The sequence below is a fragment of the Vulpes vulpes genome, chromosome X (assembly GCF_048418805.1).
Source record: "Vulpes vulpes isolate BD-2025 chromosome X, VulVul3, whole genome shotgun sequence".
Lineage (NCBI taxonomy): Eukaryota > Metazoa > Chordata > Mammalia > Carnivora > Canidae > Vulpes > Vulpes vulpes.
Window position 1 is genome coordinate 28,394,365 of NC_132796.1, and position 13,514 is coordinate 28,407,878.

Here is a 13,514-nt window from a genome sequence, read left to right on the forward strand (position 1 = left end):
TTCTAAACTTCTCCAAAATAACATTCCTTGACCTTAATTCTTCTCTTTTAATTTGCTTTGCTTCACTTTTATTTACAGCACTTAAATCACCATTTGGCATCAAATTACTGATTTCAAGTATTCATTCAAACATTTATTAAGCACCTACTTTCTTCTAGACACTTTTCTGGGTGCTGGAAATACTATCATCCCCACAGAGCTCCTAGTTTTGTGGGAAACATAGATACTGGACAAATAACCCAATGGGTGACTCAAAAAAAGTATGGTGAGAGCTACAGGTAAAAACATAACATTTTTGGAAGCATATGATAGAAGAACAGATTTTATCAATGAAAGTTCTCTTTGTATATGAAACTAAAAGATTCGTGGTAATTACATAGGTCAAGGGATATGGGTGGAAAGTACTACATGCAGAGAGGATGGCAGGAAATCTTTCAAAAACTGTAAAAAGTCCACAATGACAAGAGTATGGTGAATGAGAAAGAGATTGAAGATGATGAACAAGACGGAGGTCTAAAGATAGGCAGGCTTTAGATTTCGAGGGATTCCTTGTCAGCCAGGTTAAAGATCCTGGAATTTATTCTAAGTGCATTGGAACACCACTGAAAGGGAGTAAGTCAATTAGCTACATGATCAAATTGTATGTCAAATACATAAACCTAAATGTCCTGGGCAGAATGGATTAAAATGAGGTGAGTGATAATTCTAGAGGTATGGCTTGTTAAGAAGCAATTTCAGGGACACCTGGGTGGCTCAGTACTTGAGCATCTGCCTTTGGCTCAGGGCGTGATCCCAGTCCCGGGATCGAGTCCCACATCAGGCTCCCTGTGAGGAGCCTGCTTCTCCCTTTGCCTGTGTCTCTGCCTCTCTCTCTCATCATCCTCACATGTCTCACATGTCTCAGACATCCTCACATGTCTCTCATCATCATGTGTCTCTCATGAATAAAATAAAATAAAATCTTAAAAAAGAAGCAATTTCAGTGTATCAGGCAATATACTTTAACTAAAGAGCTAGCAAAAAAAGATAGAAGCGGTGAGATTCCAGAGACATTTAAAAGGGGAAAGTGATGGAACACAGTGATTGACTGGAAACTGAGAAGCATTCAGGGGCATTTACTCTCACGTTTTCAACTTGCACAACTGAGTGAATGGTGGCAGTATTTTCTGGAAAAGTCAGGTTGGTGATGGCTTGAGTATTGTTTCTGTTGAGTTTGAGACTCTTGAGAGACCGACATTCAAACAAAGACATAAAGGAGGACATAGCTAGATATTAGCGTCTGAATTTCAAATACATAAACATTTTAGATTTGCCAGCATGTGATGGTAAACAAAGCCAGACATTTGAAAAAAAAAAAAAAAAAACTTAGAGATGGAATAAGCCATGAAAAAAGACAAAAGCCAAGGATGGTTCCCTGAAGAACTTAATTAATGACTGTATGAAAAAGAAAGGCTATCAGGATATTGAAAAGGAATGTTCAGAGATAAGTGGAAAAAACCCACAACGAATAGAGTGTGGCATTTGGAAAATTAAGAGGGTAGACTGTTGAAAGTAAGAAGCAATTGTAAACTTTGTCCAATGTGATTGAGAGGGGCACCTGGGTGGTTCAGTTGATAAGCATCTGACTCTCGGTTTCAGCTCAGGTTGTAATCTCAGGATTGTAAGATCAATCCCCATGTCTGGCTCCCTGCTCAGCTTGGAGTCTGCTTGAGACTCTCTCCATTTCCTTCCCCTTTTGCCCCAACCCCTACTCATTCTCTCTCTCTTTAAAATAAATACCATTTTGGGAAGGGCAGCTCCTGTGGCTCAGTGGTTTAGCGTCGCCTTTGGCCCAGGGAGTGATCCTGGGACCCAGGATCGAGTTCCACATCAGGCTCCCTGCGTGTTTCTCTCTCTGCCTAGTCTCTGCGCTCTCTCTCTCTCTCTCTCTCTCTCTCTCTCTCTCTCTCTCTCCTCTCTCTCTCTCTCGAATAAACAAATAAAATAAAATAAAAAATCTTGGGGCACTGAGTGGCTCAGTGGTTGAGCATCTGCCTTTGGCTCAGGTTGTGATCCTGGGGTCCTGGGATTGAGTCCCACATCAGGCTTCCCACAGGGAGCCTGCCTCTCCTCTGCCTATGTCTCTGCCTCTCTCCCTGTGTCTCTCATGAATAAATAAAGTCTTACAAAAATAAAATAAATTTTTTTAAAAATACATGATTGATAGATGAAGTAAGATGACAACTAAAAAGTTCTGGGTTTACTTTCATATTCTGGCTCTTGTAAACAATGCAGTGAATACAGAACTGCATACATCTTTTTGAATTATTGTTTTCATTTTCTTTGGGTAAATAGCCAGTAGTGGAATTACTGAATTGCATGGTATTTCTATGTTTTTGAGGAGCTGCCATGCCATTTTGCACAGTTTTACCAATTTACTTTCTCACCAATAGTACATAAGGGTTTTCTTTTCTCTACATTCTCTCCAACATTTGTTGTTTCTTGTCCTTTTGATACCAGCCATTCTGGCTGGTGTGAGGTGATATCTCAGTGTGGTTTTGATTTGTATGTTCCTGATGATCAGTGATGTTGAGCATCTTTTCATATGTCTGTTGGCCATCTGTATGCCTTCTTTGGAAAAATGTCTATTCAAGTCCTCTGCTCATGTTTTAGTTGAATTATTATTTTTTTTGGTGTTGAGCTGTAAGTTTTTTCTCTCTATAAATAAATGTACATAGACACATACACACACAGTGGAATATTCGCCATAAAAAAGGATGAGATCTTGACATGTGTGACAACACAGATGGACCTAAAGGGTATTGTGTAACATGAAGTAAGTCAGGCAGAGAAAGACAAATACCATATGATTTCATTTATATGTGGAGTCTAAGAAACCAAACAAACACACAGAGAAGCAGACTCAGAAATAGAGAACGAACCAAAGGTTGTCAGCAGGAAGGGAGGGGGAGACAGGCAAAATAGATGAAGGGGATTAAGAGATTCAAACTCCTAGTTATAAAATAGATAAATCATGGAGATGAAAAGTACAGTAGAGCGAGTATGGTTAATAATATTGTACTAACGTTGTGTGGTGACTACACTCACTGTCATGAGCACTGAGTAATGTACAGAACTGTCAAATCACTAGTGTACTGAGACTAACATTATATGACAACTATACTTCAATAAATTTTTTAAAAAAGAAGTTCTGAGCTTAACAACATCAAGAGCATGGTGAGCAGAATGTGAACCACTTCAGGGGAGTAAAGGTAGAAGGCAAGTTACAATTGGTTGAAGAGTAAGTGAACCAACATAGACAGTAAGATAGCTAAAGGAGATTCTGCAGGCAAGATTTTTTTTTCTGTTTTAGGGTTTAATTTTTCCTGACAACATACAAAGCCTATCATGCTAAACATACCTAATATTATAGACAATTTTCAAAACTTTAAGCAGCCAAATATCTAAGAATGCTGTATGGTAAAGAAGAACAGAGATAATATTTCCCTACTGGATGATTACCCTTACTCCCTCCCAGAAACCTTTACTTCCACACTCCCTGGAGCTGGTATATCCCAGCCTCTCTATCAGTATGTTGTGCCAGTTACTGAAAGAGAGAAATTAAAATATCCAGTATGATTGTGCATTCTTCCAGGACTCAATTTTGCTTTACCTATCTTGAAGATCCGATATTAGGTGTTTCCAAATTTTAAATTCCTGCATATTGCTATTGATTTGACCCATTTTACCATTATGAAGTGTCCTTTACCTCTCAAAATATTTCTTGCCTAAAAATCCCCGCTGTTTGATATTAATATAGCCATATCAATATTCTTTCGGTTCGGTTTGGATGAATCCTGCAATCTATGCCATCATAATTAAGGCAATTTTCTTCTAAACACAGGGCTATGTTTTCCTTCACTACGACAATTTTTGTCTTTTAATCGAAGCATTTAACATGTAGTCTTACCATCCTGTTATCTGCTCTTATTTTTTCCTTTATTTCTTCACTGTGCCTTTTTTTTGTTATTGTTATTGTACTTCTGCACGTGGCAGATTCCACACAATGCATTGTCACTTTAAACAGGCAGTTGTGTTTTTATTTATACATTTTTAAAACCATTATTAGAGAAGTTTATTTATTCTTGCCCACCTGCTTTTTTTTTCTATACAGGTAAGTTTTCTTCAGCCAGTAGAATGTCCCTTAGAATTTACACTGATACAGAAGGTACTGGTGATTAATGATTTCAGCTTTTGAATGACTGAGACCATCTTTATTTTGTCTTCATTTTTTTAAAAACACCTTTCTATTTTGAATGATTGTTGACTGATATGAAGTTGTAAGAAATCATACAAAAAGATCCAATCTACTCTTGTTTTTAGATCTATTTATTTATTTGAGAGAAAGAGGTGGGGGGAGGTGGAGGAGAAGAGAGATAATCCCAAGGAGAATCCCTGCTGAGGGTGGAGCCTGATGTTGGGCTCCATCTCAGGACTCTGAGATCATGAACTGAGCCAAAATCAAGAATCAGATGCTTAACTGACTGAGCCACCCAGACTCCCTGATCTTCTGTACTCTTCACCTAGTTTTCCTTAATGGAACCATCTTGCATACCGATAGCGCAATATCACAAACAAGAAATTGACAGTGAGTTAATCTTATTCAAATTTCACCAGTTTTATGAGCACTTCTCTCTCTCTCCCCTCTGTGTATATTTTTTTCAAGGAAATGCTATCACTTGTGTGTTTCGTGTGAGTACCACAACAGTGAAAATACAAAGCCGTTCCATCAGAAGAATTCTTCACGTTACCCTTTTACAGCTATAGCCAGCACTCTGCTAAAATTGTGACTTCTAAAGAAATTAGAAAAAGAGAACATAAACCCAAAGGAAGAAAAAGAAAGAAAATAATAAAGGATAGAAACAAATGATAGTGAAAACCTAAGCAACAGAGAGAGACAAATAACAAGATAATTCTTCAAAAAAATTTAAATTTATAAACTTTTAGCAGCAGTGACAATAAAAAGAGAAGACACAAATCATCAGTAACACCAATGGAACAGGAAAGATCACTATAGATCCCAAAGCCATTAGAAGGATACTAAGATAATTCTACAAATGATTTTATGTTCATAAATGCCACAACTTAAGTGAAACAATTCCTTAAAAACTAGAAGCTGCCAAAATCAACCAGAATGAAAGAGACAACATGAATGGTCCTGGACATTCAAGAAATTGAATGCATAATTTAAAAGCTACGGGAAAAGTAATCTTGAGGCCCAGATCATCTCACTGGAGAGATCTACCAAACATTTAAAGAGTCAGCACTAAATTTACACTCTTTAAGAAAACAGAAGACGAGGGGCACCCTGAGCCCCACCTGACTGGGTGGCTCAGCAGGTTAAGCATCTGCCTTCATCTGCCTTTAGCTCAGGTCATAATCCCAGGGTTCTGGATGGAGCCACACACTGGGCTCCCTGCTTAGCAGAGAGGCTGCTTCTCCTTCTCCTTCTGTGTGTTCTCTTGTTATCTCTCTCAAATAAATAAATACGTACATCCATACATACATAATCTTAAAAAAAAGAAAACAGAAGGGGAGAATTACTTCCAAACTCATTTTCAGAGGCCAATATTATCTTAATACCCCAAACTAGAAAGAAAACCAGAAAAAAACAAGAAAGCTACAGATTCATATCTCTCATGATATAGATGCAAATTACTTAACAAAATTTAGCAAATAGAATTCAGCAATATATAAAAAATTACAGTGCTCGCTTCAGCAGCACATATACTAAAAAAATTATATACCATTACATTGAAATGATTATGATTTACAAGAGGTTACGAAGATAATTCAGAGAGGTTCCCTGTACCCATTACTCAATTACTTTTTTTTAAAAATTTTTATTTATTTATGATAGTCACAGAGAGAGAGAGAGAGAGAGAGGCAGAGACAGAGGCAGAGGGAGAAGCAGGCTCCATGCACCGGGAGCCCGACGTGGGATTCGATCCCGGGTCTCCAGGATCACGCCCTGGGCCAAAGGCAGGCGCCAAACCGCTGCGCCACCCAGGGATCCCCTCAATTACTTCTTAAATACACTTTCAAAGCCAGGAAATGAATATTGGTACAATGTGTATGTGTAGTTCTTTCCTTTTATCACACGTGAGCATTTGTCTAACACCACTGCAATCCAGATACAAAATCTCCATTATCACAGGTATCTGTGTAGCTACACCCACACTCTCTCCACAAAAATCTCCAACCAGTGGCAATTATTAAATTATTTTCCATCCCTGTAACTCTAATTTCTACAATGTATGTTAATTGAATCATAGTGTGTAATTATATGAGGCTGGGTTGCCTGCACCCCCACACTCAGTGTAATGTGCTAGATTCATCTAATTTAAGTTCATCATTACTTTATTATTCTTTATTGTTGAGTAGTATTTCGTGGTATGCATATACTCATTTTGTTTATATGTTCAGTATTGTAGCACATTTTGATTCCTTCCAGTTTTTGACTATTACAAATAAAGCCACTATGGACAATCATGCTTTTTTTGTGTGTAGATGTATCATTTCATTTCTCTGGGATCAATGCCCAAGAATGCAACTGCTAGCATATACAGCATTTGCATACATTTCTTTTTTTTTTTTTTAAGAAACTGCCAAAGAATTTTCCAAAGTGGCTGTACTACTTTACATTCCTATCACCAATGTGTGATAGATCCAGTTCTCTGCATCTTCTCTCAGTATGTGGCACTACCATTAAAAACAAAACAAAACAAAAAAAACAAAACAAAAAAAACAAAAAAAAACCTGTTTTACTTAGTTCCTCTATTAAGTATGTAGTGATATCTCATTGAGGTCTCAATATCCACTTCTGTGATGGTTAGTGATGTTGAACATATTTTCACATACTCGCTTACCACCCATATTATCCTCTTCGATGAACTGTTGCTTCATGTCTTTTGCCCATTTTTAAATTGGATTGTTTTTCTTAAGTTTTAAGAATTCTTTACATATTCTAATAGTTTTTTTTAAGTATATGGTTTACACATATTTTCTCCATGTTCGGAGTTTGCATTTTCATTTTCTGTAGTCTTTTGCAAATAAATTTGTTTTATATTATGAAGTCAAATTCATCAATTTTTAAGATTTTTATGAATTACATTTTTCATGGCATGGCTAGACACTCTTCAATAAGCTCTGGATCCAAAGACTTTCCCCTATGTTTTATTCCAAAAATCTTCTAGTTTTACATTTTAGACTTAAGTATATGATTCATTTTGAAATTATTTAATCAAGTATGAGATTTAATTCAAGTTTTTTTTTTTTCCTGGTCTATGGGTATCCAGCTGCTCTAGCACCATTTGCGGAGAAGATCATCCTATTCCAATGAATTGCTTTCACAATTTTGTCAAAAATCAGTTGGCTGTACCTGTATTAACTTTTTTATTCTCTATTCCCAACCTTTCACAAACACCAAACAATCATAACAACACTGTATAATAAATCTTCAATCAGGCATAGTAATTCCTCCCACTATAATCTTATTTGTCGAGATGGTTTTAGGAGTGAGTGTATTTCATCTAAATTGTCAAATGTATGACTTCTGAGTATTTCACAGTATTACCTCATTTTCCTACTGATTTCAGGATCTTTAGCGGTATTCTCAATATCGGTAATTTGTATTTTTATTCTTTGTCAGTCTTGCTAGAGGTTTGTGTTTTATTATTTTTTCACCCTTGAATCATATTTTGCTTCACTGAGTTCTTTTCCTGTTTCTACTTGCATTGTTCTTGGTTCTTCTATTTCATTTCTCCTGCTTGCTTTGAGTTTATGATGTTATTCTCTCTTCTCATCTCTTGATGTAGGAGTTTAGATTATTGAGACTTTTCCTCCTTTGAAATGTATCCATTTCAAGCTATAATTTTCCCCTACAGCACAGCTTTACCTGAACTACAAAATTTCTCATTTTTTATTATTACTTTCACTCAGTTCAATGCATTTTTAAAGTTTTCTCTTCAGACTCCTTTTCAGATTGCATGATTTATTTCATAGTCTCTTGTTAAGTTTCCAAGTGTTTGGAGATTTTTCTGTTCTCTTCTGATAGTGTTATCTAGTTTGACTAGAGAACACATTGTGTATGATTTCAATTTCTTTAAATGGTTGAGGTTTCTTTTATGCCCAGAATAGTGTCTATCTTATTGTGTATTCTGCAGTTGTTGAGTGTTCTATAAATATTGAATGGATCCTGCTGGTTAATGGTGTTAAGCTCTGTATCTCTGAAGATCTTCTGTCCAGTTAATCAGTTATTGAGAGAGGGGTTTGAAGTTTCCAACTATAACTGTAGTTGTGTCTATTACTCCTACCAGTTCTATCCATTTTTTATTTCACTTACTTTGCAGTTCTGCTGCTTGGAGCAGACACATTTATGATTGATAAAATTTCCTGGTACTCTGACCTTTTTGACATTAGGTAAAATATGTCTCTGTTTTTGTAATTTTCTTTGTACTGAAATCTCCTCTATTTGGTGTTAATTTAGTCAGTCCTGTTTTAATATATACAATTCTATCTTTTTCTTGCTTTTACATTAACCTGCCTATATTAGTATAGTTTAAGCAGGTTCATCTAGATAGCACATTGGTGGATCATCTTCTCTTTATCCGCTCTGCCAATATCTGTAATGATTTTGTTTTAATGAGAGAGAGAGAGAGAGAGAGAGAGAGAGAGAGAGAGAGAGCAGAGAGAGATAGGCAGAGGGAGAAGCAGGCTCCATGCAGGGAGCCCGATGTGGGACTCGATCCCAGGTCTCCAGGATCAGGCCCTGGACTGAAGTTGGTGCTAAACCGCTGAGCCACCCAGCCTGCACTATCTATAATGATTTTATTAAGAGTGTTTACACTTAGGGTAATTATTAACATGTAATAGCTTAAGTTTGCCAATTTATTACTCTTGTTTGTTTTCTCTGGTTCTGTTCCTCTGTTTCATTTCCTGTCTTCCTTTGGGTTACTTGAGTAGTTTTTAGTGTTTTTTAGTGTCTCTGTACAATGTAATTAGTGGTTGCTCTAGGTAACACAATATACATATATAACTTCAAAATCGATTGGTTTTGCTTCCTTACTATTTCAAATGAAGTATAGATATTTTGCTTCCATTTAGGTCCCTTTACCATTCGCACTTTGGAAATATAATTATCTTAGCTGTTTCTTTTACACCTATTAAGCATCACATCAGGTGGTGGTATAACTCTTGCTTCAACAATAAAATATGATTTAAGAAACTGAGAAGGTTAGTCTATTATTTTTATTATTACCTATTTCTACACTCTTCTTTCCATGCTGACATTCCAAGCCTTTTTCTGTTATTTTCTGTTTAGACAACTTCCTTTAGTCCACTCTTTAAGGGTAGGATTACTAACAACCAATTATCTTAGTTTTCCTTCACTGGAGAATATTTTTATGTCCCCTTAATTCCTAAAAGGTTTTTTTCCTCGTCATAGCAATACAGTCCACAGTCTAATCTGTTTGAATCCTTATTCTTTGGGTCCTATTAATAATTGTTCATTCCCTTCATATATTTAGTGCTACAACAGTGTTAGCTGTATGAATTCATGTTATTTCACTTTACTCATATAACCACTGCCTTAATTGAGGCTCTGATAATGTTTCTTCTGTATAAATTCTTTCTACTTGGTTTGCCAAATTAGGTACTAGAATATCCATTCCTCAATTTCAGTATAAAAATTTATATTTATGCATTAATCAAATAAGTATCTGTTGAACACTTACAATATACTTTGGCACTTAGAAGATTTGTTCTGAAGTTAAAAAACACTCCTGCTTTTCATAACATTACAGAGTAGCCAAGAAGAACATAAAGAAACACATAAAACAGCTTATTCATAATGGACAGCAAAATATACTTAGGTTCCAAAATCACAGGTATTCCCCTTCCTCTCTTTAAAGGCCCCTTTACATAAAAAATCTATTTTGAATTTCCTTCTGTGTGTTCTAAAGACAATACTACTATGAGAATACTATTTACTTGAGGAGGATGTTTTATCTAATTCAAAGTTCCATCTCATCATGATTTTATAAACTTTTTCTAAATTCAAGGAGAGAAGATACATGTTCTTTTAAGTCCCAAGGTTCACTGAGAAACCTAAAATATGATGTATAAATGCCACAACTAGTCAATAAAAGTGACAAACCAAAGGTCCACAAATCCTGGCTCCCAGGATTTTGTTTCTTCTTCTTCTTCCTCTTTTTTTTTTTTTTAAATTAAAGAGAGTGTATGAGTGGGGTGGGAGGAGGGATGGATGGTCTGAGAAGAGAGAGGGAAAGAATCCTAAGCAGACTTCCTGCTAAGAATGGAGCCTGACACGGGGTTCAGTCTCATGACCCTGAGATCATGACCTGAGCTGAAATCAAGAGTAAAACGCTTAACTAAGTCACCCAGATGCCTGTTTTATTCCTTCCATCCAATTATTTTATCATCCTATTTTTCTGCCAATATCCCTCTTTCCTTTAATCATTGGAAGAAGTAAAACTTACAAAACAACTATTACTCTAGGTTTATGGAGAATATTGTCTAATTGCACAGAATTTGGTGATTGCCCTTATGATTATCCTTAAATTGTATCCAGAGCTAATTTTTCTCCATCACTTCCCCCTTTCTAAAAATTTTATTTATTAAATTACATTTAAGTAATTTCTTTTTTTAAAGATTTTATTTATTTATTCATTATATATATATATATATATATATATATATATATATATATATATATAGAGAGAGAGAGAGAGAGAGAGAGAGAGGAAGAAACACAGGCAGAGGGAGAAGCAGGCTCCATGCAGGGAGCCTGACGTGGGACTGGATCCTGGGTCTCCAGGATCACGCCCTGGACTGAAGGCTGCGCTAAACTGCTGAGCCACCGGGGCTGCCCATACATTTAAGTAATTTTTACACCCAACATGAGGCTCGAACTCACAAGCCCTAGATCAAGAGTAACATGTTCTACTGACTAAGCCACCCAGGTGCCCCTCTATCCTTCTTATTAATTGGGAGAGAAGGCAATACTTTCTTCCCACCTGCAATTCCAACATTGCCATCCTACCAATGGCTTGACATTTGATATATCAGGTTCTATCCTAATTGACCGAAGCACCAATAGTAACATCCTCCTTGTTTTACAATGGTAAGTCTATTGTCAACTTCTATTCTGCATGAAATCGTATGTCAGGGAGGCAAGACTTTTTCCTCCCATGTATTCACTCTGTCTTCCACCTCTTTATTTCTTTTAAAGGACATAATATAGTTTCCCCTTCCTGGCTCTACCACTAATCACCTTCAGGCTAGTATCAATCTTTCTGGTTCCTAAAGCTGGTCCAGTGTCAAATGGTCTTCTGACAGTTCCAGGCTGACAACTCTTAGCCTAATTCCAAACTAAACTGGAATTATTCTTTCACTTAGTTCTGGTCTCTGTGCCCTCAAATCTAATAAGTAACCTAACCAATTGTTTCCACCAATAATGGGGAAAGATTCTTGAGCCACAGATAACATCACTCTCAAGTAATATACTGCCAAGGTATTTGTAGGTATTCTTCTGGAAATGAAATCTCACCTTTTTTTTTTTTTTAGTCAAACCTAAGAAATGATTCCAATGATAGAAATTTAAATTCTGTAAAAATAATAGTAATGCCATTAGAGGCTAGGTACTTGTTACAAACAGGTCTTTTAAGTATCTCTCAAATCACACAATGCAAGTAGCACCAACTCTGCCAATATCTTGGAATGTCCTGCCTAAAAAAGGCAGTTTCTTTTAATGATCCCTTTTTAAGCTTGGAATATCTTTAAAAATCATCCAAAATTTCCTGGTAAATATTCAATTGCTTTATGTCTCAAGGTTTGGCTTATTCATTAAATCTGGATAAAAACACCTATTTAAAGGTATCTGTTCTTTGAAAGCTTAACGAAAAGTTTACTAACAATCACACTTTCCTAATACACAACAACAGATTAATCTAATTTAGGTTCAAAATAAGTGCTCTTTTATTTCTTGAATTAAGCCTGTATGTTCAAATGTCATCTGTGAATGAACAATAGCTGGGAATCAAAATCATGTGTGTCACTTAGATGAAAACAATTCACTTCTTTCTATTCTTTCAATATTTCAAAGAAGCTCAAAATACTTAGCTGAAAGACATGTATATATTTTGGCCAAAGAGGACTTTCAGTTTCTTTTTTTTTCTTCCCCGAGATTTTCTTAGAATTGTAAAGAGCCCTTTTGCAATAGAAAATGGCAATTCTGGTCAAAGAAATATTCATAATCTCAAAGAAAGGAACAAATTTACCACTAGCCATGAGCCCTGTGCACCTAACCGTTATCATACCTTTCATTTAATAGATATAATTTATAAATGACAAAAATTGCCCTCATCTTCAGATCACTGATAAAAATTATAGTCATTATAAACATAGCATATAATTTTGACCAAGAGGGAATTCCTCTTGTGGATGTTTGTAGTGGTTGTAGCAACTCTAAATGCTATTATTTCTATTTTGGGTGCTAAATGAAATTTGCAGATACCCAAAATCTTTTCTGCAAACCACAACCATTTTTTTATTTTAACAGGGTTTACAATTATTCACTGGGTCATTTACCTAAAGACAATTTACTTTCCAGGGCCATTCTTCCTTCTTTTTGTCCCTTTCCTGGATCCTTTGAGCTGAGTTTCTAATGATTAATGAAAGGTTAAAGAAGAAATATTCACAGGAAAATAAGTTAATGTAGCAACTTTTACATTTGGTTCCAAATGTTCATATAGCCTGTAGAAAAAGCAGCATCTCACAAATGAAAAACACTTTTAATCCCTCATCACAAACTATGGATTTTTCTCCTTCTTTTTAAATAATCACAAAGATAACACATTTTGGAGATTAAGCTAAGACAGAGTAGTTAAACTTGAAACAAAACATATAGAAAAGTGTATGAACTATGTCCTTCAGTTAAAATCAAAACTAATTCAAAAGATCACCTTTCAATTACCTTCTAAATAAGCTGAATTCACAGGATTTCTCATCAACGTGTTACTGTGGACATTATTCCTTATCAAAGTGAAAGGGTTACTTCTACAAAGCAGCCCATTTGTTTTTCGAAACTGCGATGTATGTGACAAATTAGACATTCTTCATCTTAAAAATCAGAGTCTAGATACTCAGCTTCAATGGCTTTGTTGTAGGAACCACAAATACGTACTTATTGTATACACATCCAACTGTCCCACACAGCAGCAGCCCAATAAGTCCATGCATGGCTCAGCTACCCATTAGTGAAGACAGATCCACCTAGTCATTGGGTAACAGATGCTTTATACCAAGAATTCGCTCTTTAAACAGAGAATCAAAGGATGTTGCCAAAAAAGAGGATGAAGCTTTTAGATCATTTTGCTACATAAAGCTAGAATCAGAGGATATTAGAAAAAGAAGGAAATGACCTTCAGATCATCTCTTCCAACTCTTTCTATTTA

At 35.8% G+C, this 13,514-nt stretch overlaps 1 protein-coding gene across 1 annotated transcript in view; it reads right to left on the reverse strand.

The window, feature by feature from the left end:
- The window catches only part of DMD (dystrophin), a 2,426,617-nt gene that overhangs the window by 2,160,530 nt on the left and 252,573 nt on the right, over nt 1-13,514 (reverse strand). The gene's annotated exons all lie outside the window — the stretch shown is intronic.